The sequence below is a fragment of the Neodiprion pinetum genome, chromosome 1 (genome assembly GCF_021155775.2).
Source record: "Neodiprion pinetum isolate iyNeoPine1 chromosome 1, iyNeoPine1.2, whole genome shotgun sequence".
Taxonomy (NCBI): domain Eukaryota; kingdom Metazoa; phylum Arthropoda; class Insecta; order Hymenoptera; family Diprionidae; genus Neodiprion; species Neodiprion pinetum.
This window is the reverse complement of record NC_060232.1, coordinates 26,470,180-26,488,344: the sequence shown is the minus strand read 5'-3', so window position 1 is coordinate 26,488,344 and position 18,165 is coordinate 26,470,180. Positions and strand designations below refer to the sequence as shown.

Genomic DNA, 18,165 nt, shown 5'->3' with positions numbered 1-18,165 from the left:
CGCCTATCTCTTGAGTAAATCTTTTAATACCCTTCGGAGAGGATTTTCTCGCCTTTCCCACCGGGCTGAAAACTTTTCACGCCTCATTTGCTGAAACGCTTTTTACCCATATTTGGATTAACTACTCTGACTCTCACGGTGAAAGAGAAAAATGAAAAGAATATCTCGCTGCAGTAACGTATTCCCCCACTTTTCAACACGGGGCTTTACGACTCGTTCTTTACCTTAATTAATTCATTATTAAAACCCTCGGGGCTTAGCCGATTAGCATTTCGATTACCAAGAACGTTTTTTCATTTTCCCGCTGGACCTTGGGTATACATTGCGTGAAAAAAAGGACTTCCTACACTGTCACCGTAAATTATCTTCGTGGAGCAGCTAAGCATTATTAGTCACGAGTGCAAGCTCTTCAATATAATCTGGATATTCTAAACTGCAGGAAAATAATTTTTGAAATGAGCAAAAAGAAAAAGGAATGACTCGTTTGAAAAGGGTCACATCACAAAATTCAAGAATACACAGCTCATTAGGCGAATCAAGCGTCGGAACTAACGTGCGTGTAAATATGAAATTATATCGTATTTAAATATAAACCGTTGACGGTGAGGAACATGTGAAGTTTAAAAGTAAATATTACCGTAGCGCAAATTCGCACAGCTTTGTTAAAAATTTAAACTTTGAACTTCTGAAAAGTAGGTACGACTTTCCGATGTGGCACGTTATTTATTTCCGCAGGGTTCAAAGGACTCTGTTCAATTACTGATCGATAGATAATTTTTTGAGTCCTTCCGCTTCTTACGATGAATCCCAAACGGGGCTTGGACTCGATGAATCCTTGCGTTCCGACCAAAATACGTGGCGCAGGCCTCTGACCGTAAGACTTTTTGGAAAGGCAAGCCCTCGTATCATCATCCCATGAAATAAGGACAAAGGACTGTTCTTCACTCTGGCTAGCGAAGCGAAAACTATCTTTTCTGGGTAAACAAAGTCCGCTCTTTGGCCATGGAATGACACATAAAAGGGTGGGACGGGCCTAAGGGTAGAAAATTTCCGTTTGAAAACTACCGAATCTGGCCTGAAGGGCTTTTGTCGGTGAAGGTATCCGCAAGCTTTAAAAAAAACGGTGACAAGGGGTGAAGGAAAACAAGTCGATAAAGAAATGATTTAGAAAACATCGAGACTTTCAATGTGGTGAATTCAGACTCAACCGGCTCGTATTTATTTCGATTCTTCCACTCGGAATAAAATTCCTCATTCTCCGAATAAATTTCTATGAAATAAACGCTTGATGAATGAAATACATACTTTTGCTTGGCAAGTAAATTAGTGTGCACCTATACTTTATTCTTATATTCATGATAAAAAAAGTCAGCGTTTTTTGGTGGAATACAACGGATTTCTTTTGGTTTACTGTTACGAAGAAAATTTATAATTCCATATGTTCTAGTAAATTGGGAAAATCAATAGCCTTAAATGAGTAACTTATTAGATCTTTCTGTACTTTTTCCGAAGACAAAACTGGGCAAAATTTACTTCACTGAAATCGAAAATTATCATTATAATACGCGAAATACATTTGGATTAAGTAGGGTTATAATTTTCAATGTATTTTCGTGTTCCGTTGTAATCGGAAAAAAATTGGTTTATTACTCGGAACCAATCAATCATTGTCATTTGCTCGTCGCATAATTTGATATTCATCCTCATTTTGTAAAAATGTTGAAAATTTTGTAAACAAAGGAAACCGTTCAATTTTTATTACCTGGAGCAGAATTTATTCAAACTACAACGATGGTTTTTCCTCCAAATTTCCTACCATAATCTCGTAATTCAATTTCTAATTTTTAATCTATGATATGTGTTATTTGTGCGAATGATAACTTTCGAAACACAAAACTAGAGATAAAACAATCAATTCATGTGCTCAAAAGTACACAGATTCAACGGCGAATGCGTTGATGATGAAATAATGGTAATAAAAATGCATATTTCCGATTGAAGATAAAATTCAAACAATATTTAGTGCGGTGTATAATAACCCGGGGATGAAAAGGAGGGTAAACATAAGGAAGAACCTTTGCACACAACGGTGAAGATAAATGCGGAACGTTGCCTTAACCCGACTTAAAGCATGATGAAATTCGTGGCGATTTGTACTGTAGAATTTCTACAGAGTATAAGACATATATATAATATAATATTCGTGCTATATAGAGCGATGAAAACTCACCAAGATCGAAGGGCGGATAATGAGTCATATCTCAGAGGCTAATCTGCTTTCCTTCGAAAGGTTTATTCACGATTAATCGTGCCTGCGGCTTTCAAATAACACTTTTGATTATTGTTCCACCTCGTCAAAACTTTCTGCCTCTCTGCTGCAGGCTACGATTATCACCACGTTTGTTCGTTCGTTAGTTAGTTTCGCAAACAGGATACAATTGATTTTTCACTTCGTGTCCAGCGCATAGATATTTCACCCGAGAGCATACACGTGAATCCTTTCATTTCACATAATTTTCGCGCACGGATCAGTCTCGAAAGGGATCAAAACAAAAAAAAAAAAACTAAAAAAAACCAACTAAAGTAAAAAGAGGAAAACAATGAAAAAGAAAAAGCTCGCGATTTCAACAATTGCGATAACTTTTTACCAACCGAGATTTCCCCCTCTCCCAAGGTATCGATTAATTTCAAGCACAACTGCTTTCTCGGGCTTTTATCATTCCGCCTCGCGGCTTTCGCCCTTTTAACGTCATGGTTAAGAACGTCGACGACGCCAAGCCTGAGACCGACGCGTCTGGCACGAGCAGCGGCCGAGAGCTAACTGAACGCTGATCAAGTATTTCGCAGCTTCTGCCGTACGGTGTGTCTACCTACCTTGTGCCTATCTACCGTTTTACGTATATGGCGCAGGTACCGATAACAAAAGTACTTGAATCGAAACGCAGGATCCTCGAAATTAAGGCTCCTTCGTCACGTTCCTCGGAGACGACTTCTGCCCTGAATTTTCAGTCGACACTCTACCGAGGATCGACACGAGGCCGCGAACTCCTTTGATCCCGGCTCCTCGCTGACGGTGAATCGTGAGATGAAAAGATTCCTTCAATCTCGATCAAGATAATTGCGAAGAGATGAATTTAGAACAGATAAGATGAGTGCAGGGGAATATCGTCCCCGATAATGAGGGGCCAAAGAGGCGATGGATGATATCTAATTCTCTGATTTCCTTTCTTTTTCTTATCAATCAATCAATTAACAACGTTCTAAATTTTTCTCACGACACAGCTGCAGGTGAGAAGTGACAATTAGTTTCACCGACTCGAAGAGTGGTGGAATTATCGCTTTCTTCGTCAAAGTTAAACGTACCTAGATTCGACCAATTTTACTTTTCTCATTCGTTAAATTTCAACCAAATTTCCGCACTGGTACCTCAATGATGAAAAAAAAAGACCATTCTCCCACAAAAAAACTTTTTTCCTTTTTCCGTAAGATCAATCGGATGGTAAATTAATTGTTAACAAGCCGTAATAAGTGGAAAATCAATTCTACTGACTTAAATTGTTCCAATTTTTTCTGTTTTTTTCATCACATTAAAATTACACGTGCAAAAGTACTTTTCATGGGGTTCAACCTCCTTCGGTACTTCTGACGAATCTTGATTATTCCAGGATTAATATTCAGGCATCAATTACGCGTTGGCGACAATTATCTTCCTGAAATGTATATATAAATATATCAGGGGGAGAAAAAATGGGAATAACATGAATTCACCGTCGTTGAAGAGTGGAAATCAACCCCTGCAGAAAAGCTTCATCGGAAATTACCGAACACAATTGCGAGAGAAAAGAGAATAAAAAAAAAAATAAAAAATCATATCTGCACCGTTTTTAGTTGTTGCTTTAGTTGTAAACAGAACGAGCATACCGTCAAAATATGTCCAAGTGCTATTGAACATGCACCTACAAATGCCCTTCAATCGCAAGAATCTTTCCCAACTACAAATACTGCCCAAATACATACTTACAACTATGGAAAAGCAAATGAAAATTTTACTTATGAAAATGCGAAGGCAAGTGAGAAATGTCTAATATTTGTAAAGCTAATAAGTAAATCTGTTGAAAATTATACACCAGCCAGAGAAAAATGAATAAAATAACATACACAAAAATTCAGTTTCATGGTGAGATGGCAGAGTATGATAAGGTGAAAAGAATCAGAAAAGCCAACTGCAAAAAATGGTGCTTCGCACACAAATTAGAGGATTTCATTAATTTTAAAAAGGCATGTGCTATAGATAGAAAAATCTTCAAAAGAATTACAAAACATGTACTCAGAGTCTAGACTTTAGAACAAATATGTATGGAACGTTGCCAAAATATTGAAAAATAAATGGCTTGCGATTAAATTTCCTCACATTACTGAAAATCACCAAATGAAGAAAAGATAGATTAAGAATTTGGAAAGGACTTAAGAAATATCCAACAATACCAATAAATTTGTGCTACATCTGGTTGAAAAAGAGAATTACACACAGATTTACCATATACTGATGGAAGCAAATCAAAAAATTCTGTAGCTGTAGTTGAATAAAAAAGTTAAAATCAGTTTGGCTAAAAATGCCTCAATTTTCACTGCAGATTGTTTCGGCCTCTGACAAGCAGTAGACATTACATCAAATGAGCCTAACCGCAACTATATTATACTTTCTGGTTCCTTGAGTGTCCTGGTGTCCTTAAAAAATCTCGACTTCGGTATAAAATCTAATCCTTAACTGCATGAAATTAGAAGAAAATTTCATGAATTCAAACAGAAAGTAATAAACAAGTATAAAATGGATTCTTATTGGGTACCTGCGCACGTAGGAATAGAAGGCAAAAAATGGTAAAAAAAACTAGCCAAAAGTGTATCTGACTCACGTGCTTCAAATTTGTACAAAATTCCTTTCACTGATTTCAAAGAACAAAGCAAAAATATAGCTACTAATAATACAAAAAAAAAGTTAATAGAATTGGGAACAATTAAAGGTAAAAACTATTTCAAATATTATTATAATGAAGACTGAAACCTAGTTTTCTGGGGAAAAATTGGAACGAGAAATAATAACAATGGTTAACAGATGCAGATCAAGCTATTACAGCGTTAAAGTTTCTTCTTTAAATATTGTTGATAACGCTTTCTGTGAATACGGTTACTAAAGCTAAGATTTTGAACATATATTATGGCAATGTCCGCTGTTCGACAAAGAAAGAATATTATTCATTCAAAATTTGAATAAACCGAAACTTTATCTTCCTCTTAATTCGAGAAACTCTACTTTCGGAACCGTCTGCTGAAATTTACAAAGCTGTACAGTCGTTCTTCAAAAACTGTAATTTAAAATTATAAAACTTGCTAAAATTACCTAAAAAAACTAATTTTTTTTCAATGTATATATATTAGGGTGTTTCAAAAAAAGATGAACTTTTTTTTTTTTATGGTATCTAAAAATTGATAGTTTACCTAAATGATTGGCACCAAAATTTTTGTTTTTAGATATACTATCAATTTTTGGACACCGTAAGAAAAAAAAAATTCGTTTTTTTTTGAAACACCCTAATATATATATATATATATATGTAAGCCTTAAGCTTATACGTCCCGGTGCTTTTGTTCAGCTGCAGAATCGGCAGCGAAAAACGTTATACGGTCAGAATCGCACGGCTACAATAACGAGAGTACCGTGTGGTGCAAGCTTGGATGTACCCCACAGCTTTCGTTGAATCCATTTTTAGACAATGGCGTACATTCCGGCTTCAGTTTTATAATGCGGCGCGATTTCGTCCGGTGAATTTTTGTCGAGTGATCTCCAAGCTTTCGCATATCTGCACAGCCTTTTTCAAGCGCAAAGATGACGGTCGAATAGAGCGTTTCGTCCATTTATCGATAGATTTCACAACGGTGTGGATAAAAAAGAAACTTATAAAGCTAAAAATTGTGAAAAACAAAAAAAAAAAAAAAAAATGGGGGAAAAGAACTGTAAGAGAACACTCGTTGCTCGGTACAGATAACCGGTATGTATACCATAAACTTTAACCAACTTTCCTACGGGTAAGCCGGATGTAACACGTACACAGAAAACGATGAAGCTGTATGTTTATTGTACCTGCGTTTACATCCCCGGTTTGATATCGCATTTCCATTGTCAGGTGTATTACATAAACCGTGTAACATGGCAACGCTTCTCCATCAGAGATCACTAAGCGAATATCATCGGAGGAAAATACGGATTAAATGAGCAAACGAAGCGACGCTCCCCAAACATTTACTCTCAGTAAATTATCAACCACAACGGCTATTCGGATCAATACATGACACAAATTTTGAAACCGACAATCAGTGTTTTAAATTTAAGTTATAACAAATGGTTATCGATTTTTCATGAGATTTCGTTTTACCGGAACAAATAAACAGAAACTATGGATGCATAATTATGGAGTCGAATTTAGATGTTAGGCAAAATTACACGAAAATCAAAGCCGAGTAAGCCTCGCGTTCTAAACTTCAAACCCGTAAAAGCTTCCTTCTCGGTTGAAAATCTGTCTACTATTCGGCAACACGTGTCAACGAATAGTTTTATGTTTCAAAAGTGAAAGTAAATACTGTGCAAGAAAAACTTGCTCTAAGATATAATTTGAACGTATCCTACGGTGTTAAAACGTCAACTTAACGGATTGAAAAAGCATGCGAGTTATGAAAAGAAACAAAGATCAAATTCCCGGTGTACTAATCAAATGAGAATGTTTCACGGTGCGACACGTTGTATTGTTCAGAGTATCACGCCCGGTCTATCTGGGTCTGTGGAGAGAATGTTGGATGCACTGGGTGCAATTTAGATATTGCAGGAGGTACGCCGCGCTGCGAGTAATATCTAGATTGTGATCCGCGCTCTCAGGCTTCTCTCGGCTCGCTGCAGCACTATTCCCAATTAGATCGATCCTCGTCGGCCTATGAGCTCGCTGCATGGTTTGCGGGGATGTTCGTTACCATGGATATTCACTACGCGGGAGGGAAAATTCCACGGTGGTGAAATATTTTTTTTAACGCTTTCACCGCACGTCGCGAGTCTCGACTGTATTTATTATAAGCTTATAAATAAAAGAAACGAGTAGTTTAAAACTGCCTCAACATTTTCCGGAACATCCACAGTAATCAAACACGGGTTTTCCTACAAATAACTTTGCAATAGTAGTTTTACCGTGTCAAATAGACATTTTTTTAAATAATATTCGCTTTTCTGTTTCCTAGCTTCTCTTTTTTACGGTAAAGGTAGAAAAATTGCACGTAAAGTAAAATCGTATGCATGTATAACCTAAGGTTATCATTCGTTCGTTAGATCATTCATAATTCGGATGGATTGATTGTTTAAAAAGACGAATAACATCGATATTATTAAGTAAAAATTATCTTTCCTCGGGTTTCTTATTTTAAAATTGTCTCTCGATATCTCTTTTACTTTTATATAATGTTTTTTTACGATTGACTTAACTTTGATAATTGTGTCGTGAAGGTCTTCAGCAGATGTATGGCAATAACAGCGACTTATTCGTTACCAAGCAAGGACCCACTCTCCCTTTTGATTTTGATAATATTCCAATCGATTTGTGTCATAATTTAATGTTATTTGTTTACACTAATTATTTACCGTTAGAACTTTCATCGTCATTTGTTGTTTTTAATTTTTAACACTATCGTTATTTAATGTGTATACGAAATAATTGACCCTACGAGTCAAATATATTTATTCGTTGTTTTGATTTTAAGCGGGTATACTTGATTCGTTACGTGACTCTGGACGAATGATCGATGAAAATGAATGATGGAATTATTTCCCCAATGGATTTTAAATGTATCGAACGATTTCGTATCGTTGCCGATGCAAAGAGAAGCCCCGTAAGCGACATTTTAATAACAGCCCCAAAGATGAACAACTCCAAGAAGCCGTTCCATAGGCGCGAAACGTGAAACAGGCGATGCTTAAGTTGAAAGGGTGCAGGGACTCGGATATGTTTTTTGCCGAGACCTAAGAGATCTATGTACACTGAACATACCTATACGATACCATGTATACGAATGCAGAGAAGAGAACCCGCGAAAAGCTTCTGGGGAGAAAACAGTGGGGAAAATCTTGGGGTTCGGGGTTTGGGTTTTAGAATTTCCATTTAAAGCTGGAAGTTTCGAAAGTAAACGCCGGGTTTCGTGTCGAGCGTGGGTGAGGGCGATCAATCACTCACGCTGTTCGTGCGAACTGATAGGTAACACTGATCGCGCTCATATTTACTTGGCGTAACTCTATCAGTCTCTCAACTTATCCTCAACGTATAAGGCTAACAATAAGTCAACTTCCCCCTGCAGTGAGAACGTTCAAAGTTTTCTTACACCGCGAACCGCGGTCGCTCTGCACTCGGGTTGCACGTAATTCGAACTTCCTTTGCTCACCCATCCTGAATCCAACTTTACATCCGGCTCACCACCCCCGACTTCCGTTGCGTCTTCAGTTTTCTCGGACTTCTTGCGCAACCGCACCGCGGTTGCACACCTAGATTCGGATAATCCTAAAGTGCTGCCTTCTATGCACGTTTCCTTCTCACTGCGACACAATTTCCTTACTCGTTCCCGGAACTAAGCGCATAACCCGAAACCCGCAGGACTTCTTGCGTGCAAAACACCCGACTCTGGCAGATTTACGACATACAGCTGCGAAGCATTTTTTTTTAACACACACAGGATGGATTATCGCTTATTGATTCCGTTGTGGCCTAAATTTTCTACGCGTAATCAGAGATAATGGTCACAAATGATGCACACCGATTTTCAAACAATCAAGTGTCTCAAATATCGTAAACTTGTGTCCAAAACTTGTCCAAAGTTGAATTTAAGTCACAAATCAAGTAATTGTTGAAGAGATTAAAAACACAATTGATAAGTATGCAGAATTTTGTGAAGGTGATCCACATATGGCACATCTACCCTACGGCTGTCTGAAATATATTTTTGCGATTCACGCGGTCAGTTTTTATAATATTTCTGCGTTACACCAATTCCCCTTTCACATAACTTGCATCAGACTTCGACCTTACCTCAATTTGTACCGATGTACAAACCACCTGCCAACTTTCCCTAGACCCCTTCTTATCGCCGTCCTATGATCAATGCCTTTCTCACTTTACCACTCTCAGAATTAAGCTTTCCTTTCATTTTCACGGAGCAAATCAATTGTTTACGATTTCTCCACCAAGAAGGACGTATATTTCTCACCATTCACCAACAAGCACGAGTTCGTATCAATAATTCAACGCAACTTTTCTAACTTTTAATGATAATTGAATTTTAGTAAAGCTTCTGTCGCAAACAGAATCACCGATCTGGCAATGAGCTTTCATTAGTGTCGCAGGACGCTCGCCAAGCTCAACGGTATTAAGTCAGAGCAGATGAGAATTCTCGCGAACAGCAAAGCTCGGTGAAAATCATTTGAAATTCAGGTTTCAGCGCATGTATAACCCCTGCTTAAGAAAGCTCGGAGCATACCGTTTCGCGGTTCAGATTTCCGTGCATCATTCATGCTTTCCGAGATCCCAGTAGTGTCGTGCCCGTAATGTTCACCCTGCTGTATACATATACGTATGAATATATGTATGTTGTATATACATACATGGATACGTGATTACCCAGCCGTATTCTGGACGAAGTGTCGTGGGGGAAAAGCCCACTCGTCATGCGTGAAAAACTTTCCAAGCCACCCACGTATCTGCGTGTATCGAGTGATCGTTTTCTCAGCTTCCCTACTCAACACACCTGTATCGTTATAATTTTGATCGAATGATCACACTGTGCTTGAGGAGTTTTACTTGATCCAGTTTCTCACGAGCCTCGAACGAACTCAAGAACTTCTTCGCTTCGCATCTCACGAGAGTATTAAGGATGCACGAAAGGTACAATCCAGCCAAAGAGCTGTAAAGATCGAAGTATCATACTAGGAAGATTTTAAAATGCAACTGAAATTCATCGAGTTGAATTCGGTTGGAACAACATGCCTTTGGTAAAAGATTTTTTTTTTCTCCAAAAACCATCAGCTAAAATAGCATAATTGTTTATGAATGTAAAGAGATCCCAATATCAAATCTTTTTTAGTATGAAAATTTCGGATTGTTTTAACAAAATAATGAACGAAGTCATATTTTCTATATCACTTCTCGGTTGATCAAAGAAAGACACAATTAGTAGAATAATAATAATTGACGAACGGTAGCCAATGCATTAATAAAAAATACTCGACCGTCAACCAATATCTGATTTTGTAGATTCGTAGAGAATTTAATTTTGAAAAAAATAAGTTCTGTTTAATTAAAATCGGGCGATTTTATCATTGTTGAAATGATTCGATAAATAGGATCTTTTTCAAGTCGTCAATAATTGCGCGATTGCAGCTGAAATTTATGGTCTCTTGATTTTTTTCCGTGCCAAGAGAATATTATTTCAACTAAATTCAACTTGACTGAGTTCAGCTGTATTTTCAAACCTCGGTCACAAAATATTTCTACCTCAACAGCCCTTTGACTGGACTGTACGTTTGATACATCCTTAATTGCTCGGTATGAATTAAAAGCCGCGGACAATCTTGCACCGGTGAATTCTGCTGACTCCTGGATTATCTCCTCGTGTTCCGGAAACCCGGGACGGATGCAGTTCGCTTGAAACTCCCGGGTTGGAACGAGGAAAAAAGGGTCAACAAAGCTCAAGAGAGTAAGGAATAGGTATAGAAAGAGAATCGGAGCTGGGAAAAAGCAGCGAGCTCGATTCCTCCAACTTTTCATGCGCTTTTTTCAGCCCATGTCGGAGACTATCTTGCAGTACGAAACCGTAAAGCGATATCGCGATGGTCCGGGATTGGACAGGGTCAGAACAGGGTTCCGTGTGAACCTCGCTCCCCTCCAGAGGGTGAGTATAAATGGCTGTGATTGGGACTCGGGGCTGAGAGGATCAGGGGATTATCCGTTAAAACTGGATCCTCGAGTTCGGATTGAAAAACGGTTAACTGTGTGTTTTTCCCCCATCGAATCTTCCCGGTCGGTGATTTCGCCGCGTGTGGTTTCCAACTCCGTGGGACGGTATCACCCGCAAAATTGTCTTGGAATCGGAAGGCGTTCTATACGAGCTGACTCGCATTAACCAACTTCCGGTATTTCCGCATCTTTGCCAATTTTGTACGGTTGGGTATTCAACGAGGTACCGATTGAGATAAAAATTTCAGATTTCAGATTTAATCCAGAATTTTTCACATAAAAGTATTCTTCGAGTGACAAAACTCTGTTTCTTTTAACTTTTTTTTAATCACCGTGCTACCTGAGACATGCTCTAATTCACTAATATCCGAAACACCTATCTTTTAGAACCTGAAAAAAATTCAGAATATCTTAGAAAAATATTATAAAATTGGAGTTTTTATCACTACAAATTATTATATTGATATTTTTTTGTCAAAACAACATATCTCTTACTGTATGAAAATTTCATTATCGACGAGAGCACAGAATTTTTTTTTATAATATTTTACTACATTTTTTATAACTTTCCTAGATTTTTGAAAATGGGTGCTCCGTAAACAGCTCAAGGATCGTTCAAATGGTTTTTTTTATCAACTGGAGCCTCCGCTTTGCAAACAGTACTTTCATATAAAAATTTCCCGGAGCAATTCTAGAATCTCAAGATGCGATCGTAATCGATACCTCGTGGAATTCCGCACCGTTAACAGACGAAAACTCAGAAAAAACTGACTATAGAAGTTAATTTCGGAACGCAAAAATTTTAGTCTGCTATATTTGTGGAGCTCCACTAAGCCATTAATCACCCTCGGCTGATTATTTTATCGGCACAAAATTAGCCGAAGCCAAGTAACTCCGCGTTGTATTCTAATTTTAGATAAATTACGCGGGTGGTTATCTGGGCCCTATTCTTTTTCGAATGAGAAAAAATATGTTCAACGACAAGAGAATTAGGGTTCTAGTACCGTGTTCGGTACAATTACGGTAAGGCACATTTTACTTTTTAAATGATTCTAATCCAGCTCGAAGTCCGCCTAATATGATCAACCGTATCGATCTCATCAGCTGTTTCAATTCTGCAGTATATAAAGCACGGAGTTAGAATATAGCTTACAAGAGAAATAATGAGCAAGTGAGAATCAGTCTGGTAACGTGAAGCCTTCTTCTTAATCTCGATTACAAATCAACACTGTTATTGTATGTGCAGCAAGTTCGTTTACACCTCGATCGAAAAATAAACTGTTTAACAAGCTTTCGTGGTATAATCGGGGTTATTTTTATCATCGAAAATCGTGCGGTCGTCCAATTGATGTACGGGGTGATTATTTGAAATCGAAGTTTTCACCACTAGGGAAAACATGAGCCAAGTAAACGTTCAATAGTTACTTTATACCGCCATCTGTATAAAAGATTCTGAGCCATATATATTCTTTACGATCTTCTTTACTCCGCGAGTATAAGCTGCTAGCGATTTATGATGTAGTACGTCTGGCATGCACGCGGTCAGCACGAGATTCACGCGGACCGTTTTGCCAGATGACGACCTCAGGGTCTGCCCATCCGAAATCCTGCGAGGGATCTTACCTCGGGTCGTCTGCAAAGGATGGTAGAATCACTTAGCGGTTAGTTAAACGTAGACGGAGCTCGCTTCAGTAGCGTGATGCTTGACTGTAATGCTGTGTAGAGGAAATGAACGGAGTTTGGGAAACACTCGCAGAGGTCCTAGATTTGGGAGATGGGAATCTTCGGGGAGCTTCGGATAGACGCGGGTATTAAACTCTCCCGAAGGAACACTTGTAGTCCTTCCATACGTGATGCATGTATAACGTAACACGTACGTTCAAGGTATCCAATAAAAATCTCAGGGCGTTACGGCGTCGAGTGCACAGCCTTTATACCGCCGTTGAAGAGGAATCGATCTTCGAAAAAGGGTCAAGACTTTTCCTCGTCATACATATAACGGCTCTTTCCGCTGAGACGACGCACGGAGGTTGCCAATTTTTCTTGCCACTTGAATCAATGATGTTTCACGGTTACGATGAAACGCCACTGTCGAAATAAGAATATTATTGTCAGGCCTCGCGTATAGTTTTGCCATTTTTCAAGTAATCCACATATCGTTAATCTGCTCCTGGTATGATTATAAGATTGTTTTTTTGCTTATTGGTTAGTCACGTAGAGATAGAAGCTACGATTTAGAATTCCATCAAATTTGAATATCGTAACACAAGAGCGTAAAAAAATCTTTGGAAAGTCGTCGTAACACTCAATGTCTTGATAATATATTATTTTCTTTGTTCAACCTTTTCTCGCAATTATTAGGAATCCAAACGCGTGATCCGGCCTGAAACTCTTTCGTAAATGTATAAAATTTTGCAAACTATGTGTAATAATTGTAATAATGTTCCGCGTGAGGGGGACAGGAAATCTCGAAATTTTAATGCCACCTTCCGAAGTGTTCCGGACTAATGAGTTTCCCGATCTTCAACTCTTCTCAATCCTATCCCCGTAAATGGAATTGGTTATTTCCTTTCTCGTGCAGCATTTGTCGAGGAGAGACATCGAGCGCATCTTACCGTTCGTCGAGTTGACGTTGGGTAGGGAAGTTGAGATTTAAAATTCTCTAATTTAAACTGGAATGAATTCACTGGGAAATTCTGCGGAGTCTAGTGCTCGGTAAACAGCGAACGACGCTGCGCGTCACGACTTCGCGAATCCTCCCCCAATATGTGTGCAAATTCACGACATCGTCTCAACTCGGTCGCGTCGTTCCGAAGCCCCGTGATTCTTTTCGTCTTCACCGCGACGACATACCGAAAACGCGATAGGACTTAACTGTCGCCTTATTTCACACCCTTGATACCCCTGCACGCCGACCATATAAATCCGGTATATCGAGCATCGGACGCACTAAAAGTGAGCCGTCGCATTCATCTCTGTAAAATATGTATATATATATATATATATATATGTATTTATATAATACACGTACAGGTAGCTGCGAAATCAGCGAATCGCTGTTTCCCGGGCAGCCTTAATTCTAATTGGGAAACTTCTTCCGTACACATTATCACGCGTTTCTCAGCGAGGCAATCTTCCTTCCCCCTGTCAGGATTGGCCGATAGATATGCTAATGGCGACTCGTTTTCCGTGAAACTGCTCGGAGCTATAGATACCCGTAAGTCTCCGGGAATATTCTTTAATTTCAGCGACTCTCGTCCGCGCGGATATTCGCGACTCTTGCGCATGGCGGTGGTTATAATTCACTTGTAAAAACTTTCCCGACCGACGAAAACACGCGACAGTTTAAAGTTGGTTAGTACAAGGTAAAACCGGCGATGCACACACGCGAAGAAATAGCCCGGAAGTAAGATTGACGATTACACTGCACAGCGTGAGGAAACCGCATCGCGTGGTAATTACGAAAGACTTGTGTATATTACAAGTGCCTGTATATATCTTTTACGCAAATGAGTCTCACCGCAGCGGTGACATTGATACTAATTGCTTTCGAAGAGCGGCCAGAAGCAGCTTAACTTTTAGAATTCATAAAACCCTCTCACGCAGTAAGGTAAGTTTCCCATCGACGATATATTCAATTTGTCGCAAGATAATTTCCCGCTGTGCATATAACGAGCTGCATTGCTGGCCTGAGACCGATTCGTCTCTGCCATAATTCTGCAAGTTAAAACGGGAAAATACTTCAAATTGCGCAATGTCCCGCAAAGCGGTTCATCACCTCGCTTCTCATTCACGGTACGTGTGTTTTATTTTCATCAAATAAGAACCTCGTGTCATATTGATCAACTATTTGGGGTTTAAATTTGTGACCTAAGATTTAAAAAAAAAAAAATTATAAAATAAACAAATAAAAGCAATGCATTGCTGGTTGAAACGTTCGCTAAATACAAGAAAATTTCTGCACTTTTTTATTCTATCCCTTTTTCTTAAAAAAGTTTCAAAAATATGCAGACGATAGGCACAATAACGAGTCGTATATTTAAGCCTCTATAATAACGACGTAAATCTATTTTCCGCTCTTCTAATATCCCCGTCAGATCTGAAGATGAGGATTTTAGAATTTGAGTAGGTCGCCTTTCGAATTCACGGAGTTCAATATTCTAGCCCCTCGTTATTCGACGGATAATTGCTAATTCAGATGAACATACATACATTACCTTTGTAGCTGAAAGCGCTTTGCCGTCCGACGGGGAAAAGCAACAATACAATTTTCATATTGGAAACTGGTATCGTACGTGTTACGGAGAGGCTGAAAATTTGGGAGCCATTACCGCCCGTGGCAACTTGGGACGGAAACCGACCTGGCAATTTGCTAAGACAGTAAATTTATGGTCTAATTAACGGGTTCTAATGAAAATTGAAATCGTGCAGGCCCACGGACTTTGTAGCCTGCCGAAAGGAAGCGACTCTTCTACCGAGGCGTGCGCCAGAGAATTGGTTAAATCTTCCACTCCTTCTCTTCACCCTCAAGCAACGCCCGATTCTCCCTTTTTCTACCGACTCGACGAGTCTGCCTCCATGCTTCCCGGAATTGTACCTTTGCGCGAGGTTTCATTTTCCTCCCTTCGAACGGGCCATAATTTTACCCAAACTTGCAACCATCCCCGACAAAGGCCACCCAGCGCCCTTGGCAAAAACAACCTCGCCAATCAGTATCCTGCATAAGGGAAGCAAACATCGAACCAGATTTCTCCCGCAGGTAACACAAGCGATTACATTTTAATCACGTCAATCCCACGTTTTTATACCGAGAACGTAAATTACCCGACTATCGATCCAAGTGTCGCATGCAGTTCAGTAGTTTTTCAGAATCTTAGCAGAACGGTTTTATCAGCAAAATTACTCAAGTGAGGAGGAATTTTTTTTTACCTGCGAGTCAATTTTCGCGCTTTGAACTTTAATCTGCAATTTTCATTAACGATGCATTTGGCTTTTTATTCGGTGGGAAATAACGCTCGTTAATTCATTGGCGTTAAGAGCGGTTTCCGTATTGATTTTCTCAGAGTGAGAAAATTTACAACTTCGTAAACATTCTTCATATCCAGCTAATTTCACGCCTTTTAATATTCGGAAACTGTAGACACGGTCTTTGGTTTCTCTTTTTCTAACGGTATTATAAGCAGTTTACAACCAGACAAACAATTCGTCGTTCTGCTTCCGACAAAGTAATAATCCCTCTCAAATCACGCAGTTTGGATAGAGACGAGTTGGCATGTTGGAATCCAACTTCACCCTACATCGTGAGAATTCGCCGGATGGTGTTTACCCATTTGCCGAGGGGGCTGAATGCATGCATTCGTTACACTCGCAATGCACTAATACAACTACAGCAGCAAGTTTGGATAGACGCCAGGACGATTTTCCCTGCTAATTAATTTTCTTGACTCACTTGGCACGCTTCCTAAATTACCACTGCCTAATCCTGCTCACCTTTCGCAACACCTTTATCCTAACTCAACGATTCGTGACGTTGACATCCTTCCACTTTAGTCCTCGGCTCATACGATCCGAGCTCGAATATTTTATCTATTTGAAAACTTCGTTTCGATTTTCCGAGATAAGCTAAGAATCGCTTTAAGTTCGTAGAAATCTTCTTTTTCGCGACCGAATACCGAAGCTCTCAGGAATCCGCGAGGATTGATTTCAACGCGCAATATGAGACTAGTTTTCTAGTCGTTGCACGTGTTATACGTTATACGTTGGACGAAGAGGAGAGAAGAGTACTTTTGTTATCCTAAGAATGAAGAGCTGGAGGCGCGGAGCTTTCATTCCACGCACATTCGGAGTACAAGGCAGCACTTCACATGGAAATAAACCCGATTGAGAATCCTACTAGAATTTTATATTCCTTCGGGGTGGTAAATAAATTCCCGCAATTTCCTTCAGCGAAGAATTCAACCGGGTTCGAACCTCTGAAGCCCGTTCTACAATCCGTGACAAAGTTATAATCTATACATGTACAGACTTGAACATCGTACTCACCGGCGCTGGCAAATGCAAAACCGAAACCGTCTACGGCTACCTGACGCGAAGTTTTGCGGTCACGTTTACACGAGCCGTTACTGCAGACTTATTTGACGTTTTTCTTTTTTTGCTCTCGGATTTTTATTTTTCATCGCTTATATATTCATACACGTATTGTTTACGACTCTGTTGAAATTTATTGTCCGTACATCGTGACGTGAAATTCCTCATCGTCACGGTGCATGTATGCGTAAATGAGAATATACTCGACTTCGTGAAAATTTTCTTTTCCGTAGGGTAAAGTTTAGCAGCTTTGTCTCGATCTATCCAGGCGAAGAAGAATCCATCCATCACGCAAATATTCTTACGAAGGAAAATAATGTGCAATAAAAGACTGTGTTCTAAATGTAACCGTGAGAGGATCTCTCGAATTTCCATGGAATAACGAGGACAGAGATTTTTAACTGAATTAGAGAAAAACAAGGAAGCTCGCGGAAAATTCATAACCGTATTTATTCAAAGTTATTGAGATCAAGATACGTATATTTGGATCGGTAAACTTTTTCCCTAGCATAGTATTTCTGTCCAAAATGATCGCGAACAAGTCGTACGTAATTAGACGTCATAAAGAAACTGCCCTCAGACTCCGTCCAACTCGTTTCTAATAATCTCATTGTTTAAGTCACACATGGAAGTTTATTAGCCACTTCAGTATCCCGAAACAACAATTCAGGGAAATTGAAATTATACCCTCGATCTAACCAGGCCATTAGTAAGAATCCTCAAGTTCGCAAGTCCTGTAAATGGGTCAGTTTCGGGCCCAAATAACCCGTGCGGTGAAAGAAATCACCTGACGATTCCCGAAACCGTGTGAAAACACCTTTTCACCTCAACGAAACCTCTATCCACTGTTCGGAAAGCTTCGCTCAATGATTTTCTCTTACTTTTTTGTTCACGGAAAAAAGGCAAAGCAAATTAAGTTCCGACAAACCCACTTGACCACAGTTATTGGCATCGTGATCGGTATAAATTTTTGGGAAAATATTTTGCAACGTGACAACGGAGAAGTATTTACTTTTGCACACGGTGCTCGAATGATTTTGGT

At 39.2% G+C, this 18,165-nt stretch overlaps 3 protein-coding genes across 5 annotated transcripts in view; 1 reads left to right on the top strand and 2 right to left on the bottom strand.

The window, feature by feature from the left end:
* Nucleotides 1-18,165, bottom strand: part of LOC138191194 (uncharacterized) — a 214,539-nt gene that overhangs the window by 143,641 nt on the left and 52,733 nt on the right. The window lies entirely within an intron of this gene.
* The window catches only part of LOC138191195 (uncharacterized), a 195,967-nt gene that overhangs the window by 149,942 nt on the left and 27,860 nt on the right, over nt 1-18,165 (top strand). The gene's annotated exons all lie outside the window — the stretch shown is intronic.
* Oamb (Octopamine receptor in mushroom bodies) overlaps nt 1-18,165 on the bottom strand; it is a 121,074-nt gene that overhangs the window by 84,313 nt on the left and 18,596 nt on the right. For 2 of the 3 annotated variants that reach the window (XM_046622621.2, XM_046622458.2), the window contains exon 1: nt 2,231-2,795. The exons of the other annotated variant lie outside the window; for it this stretch is intronic. The gene's annotated coding sequence lies outside the window, so the exon portion shown is untranslated. Of the gene's footprint in view, nt 1-2,230; nt 2,796-18,165 lie in introns of those variants that run through there. 3 annotated transcript variants of the gene reach the window in all.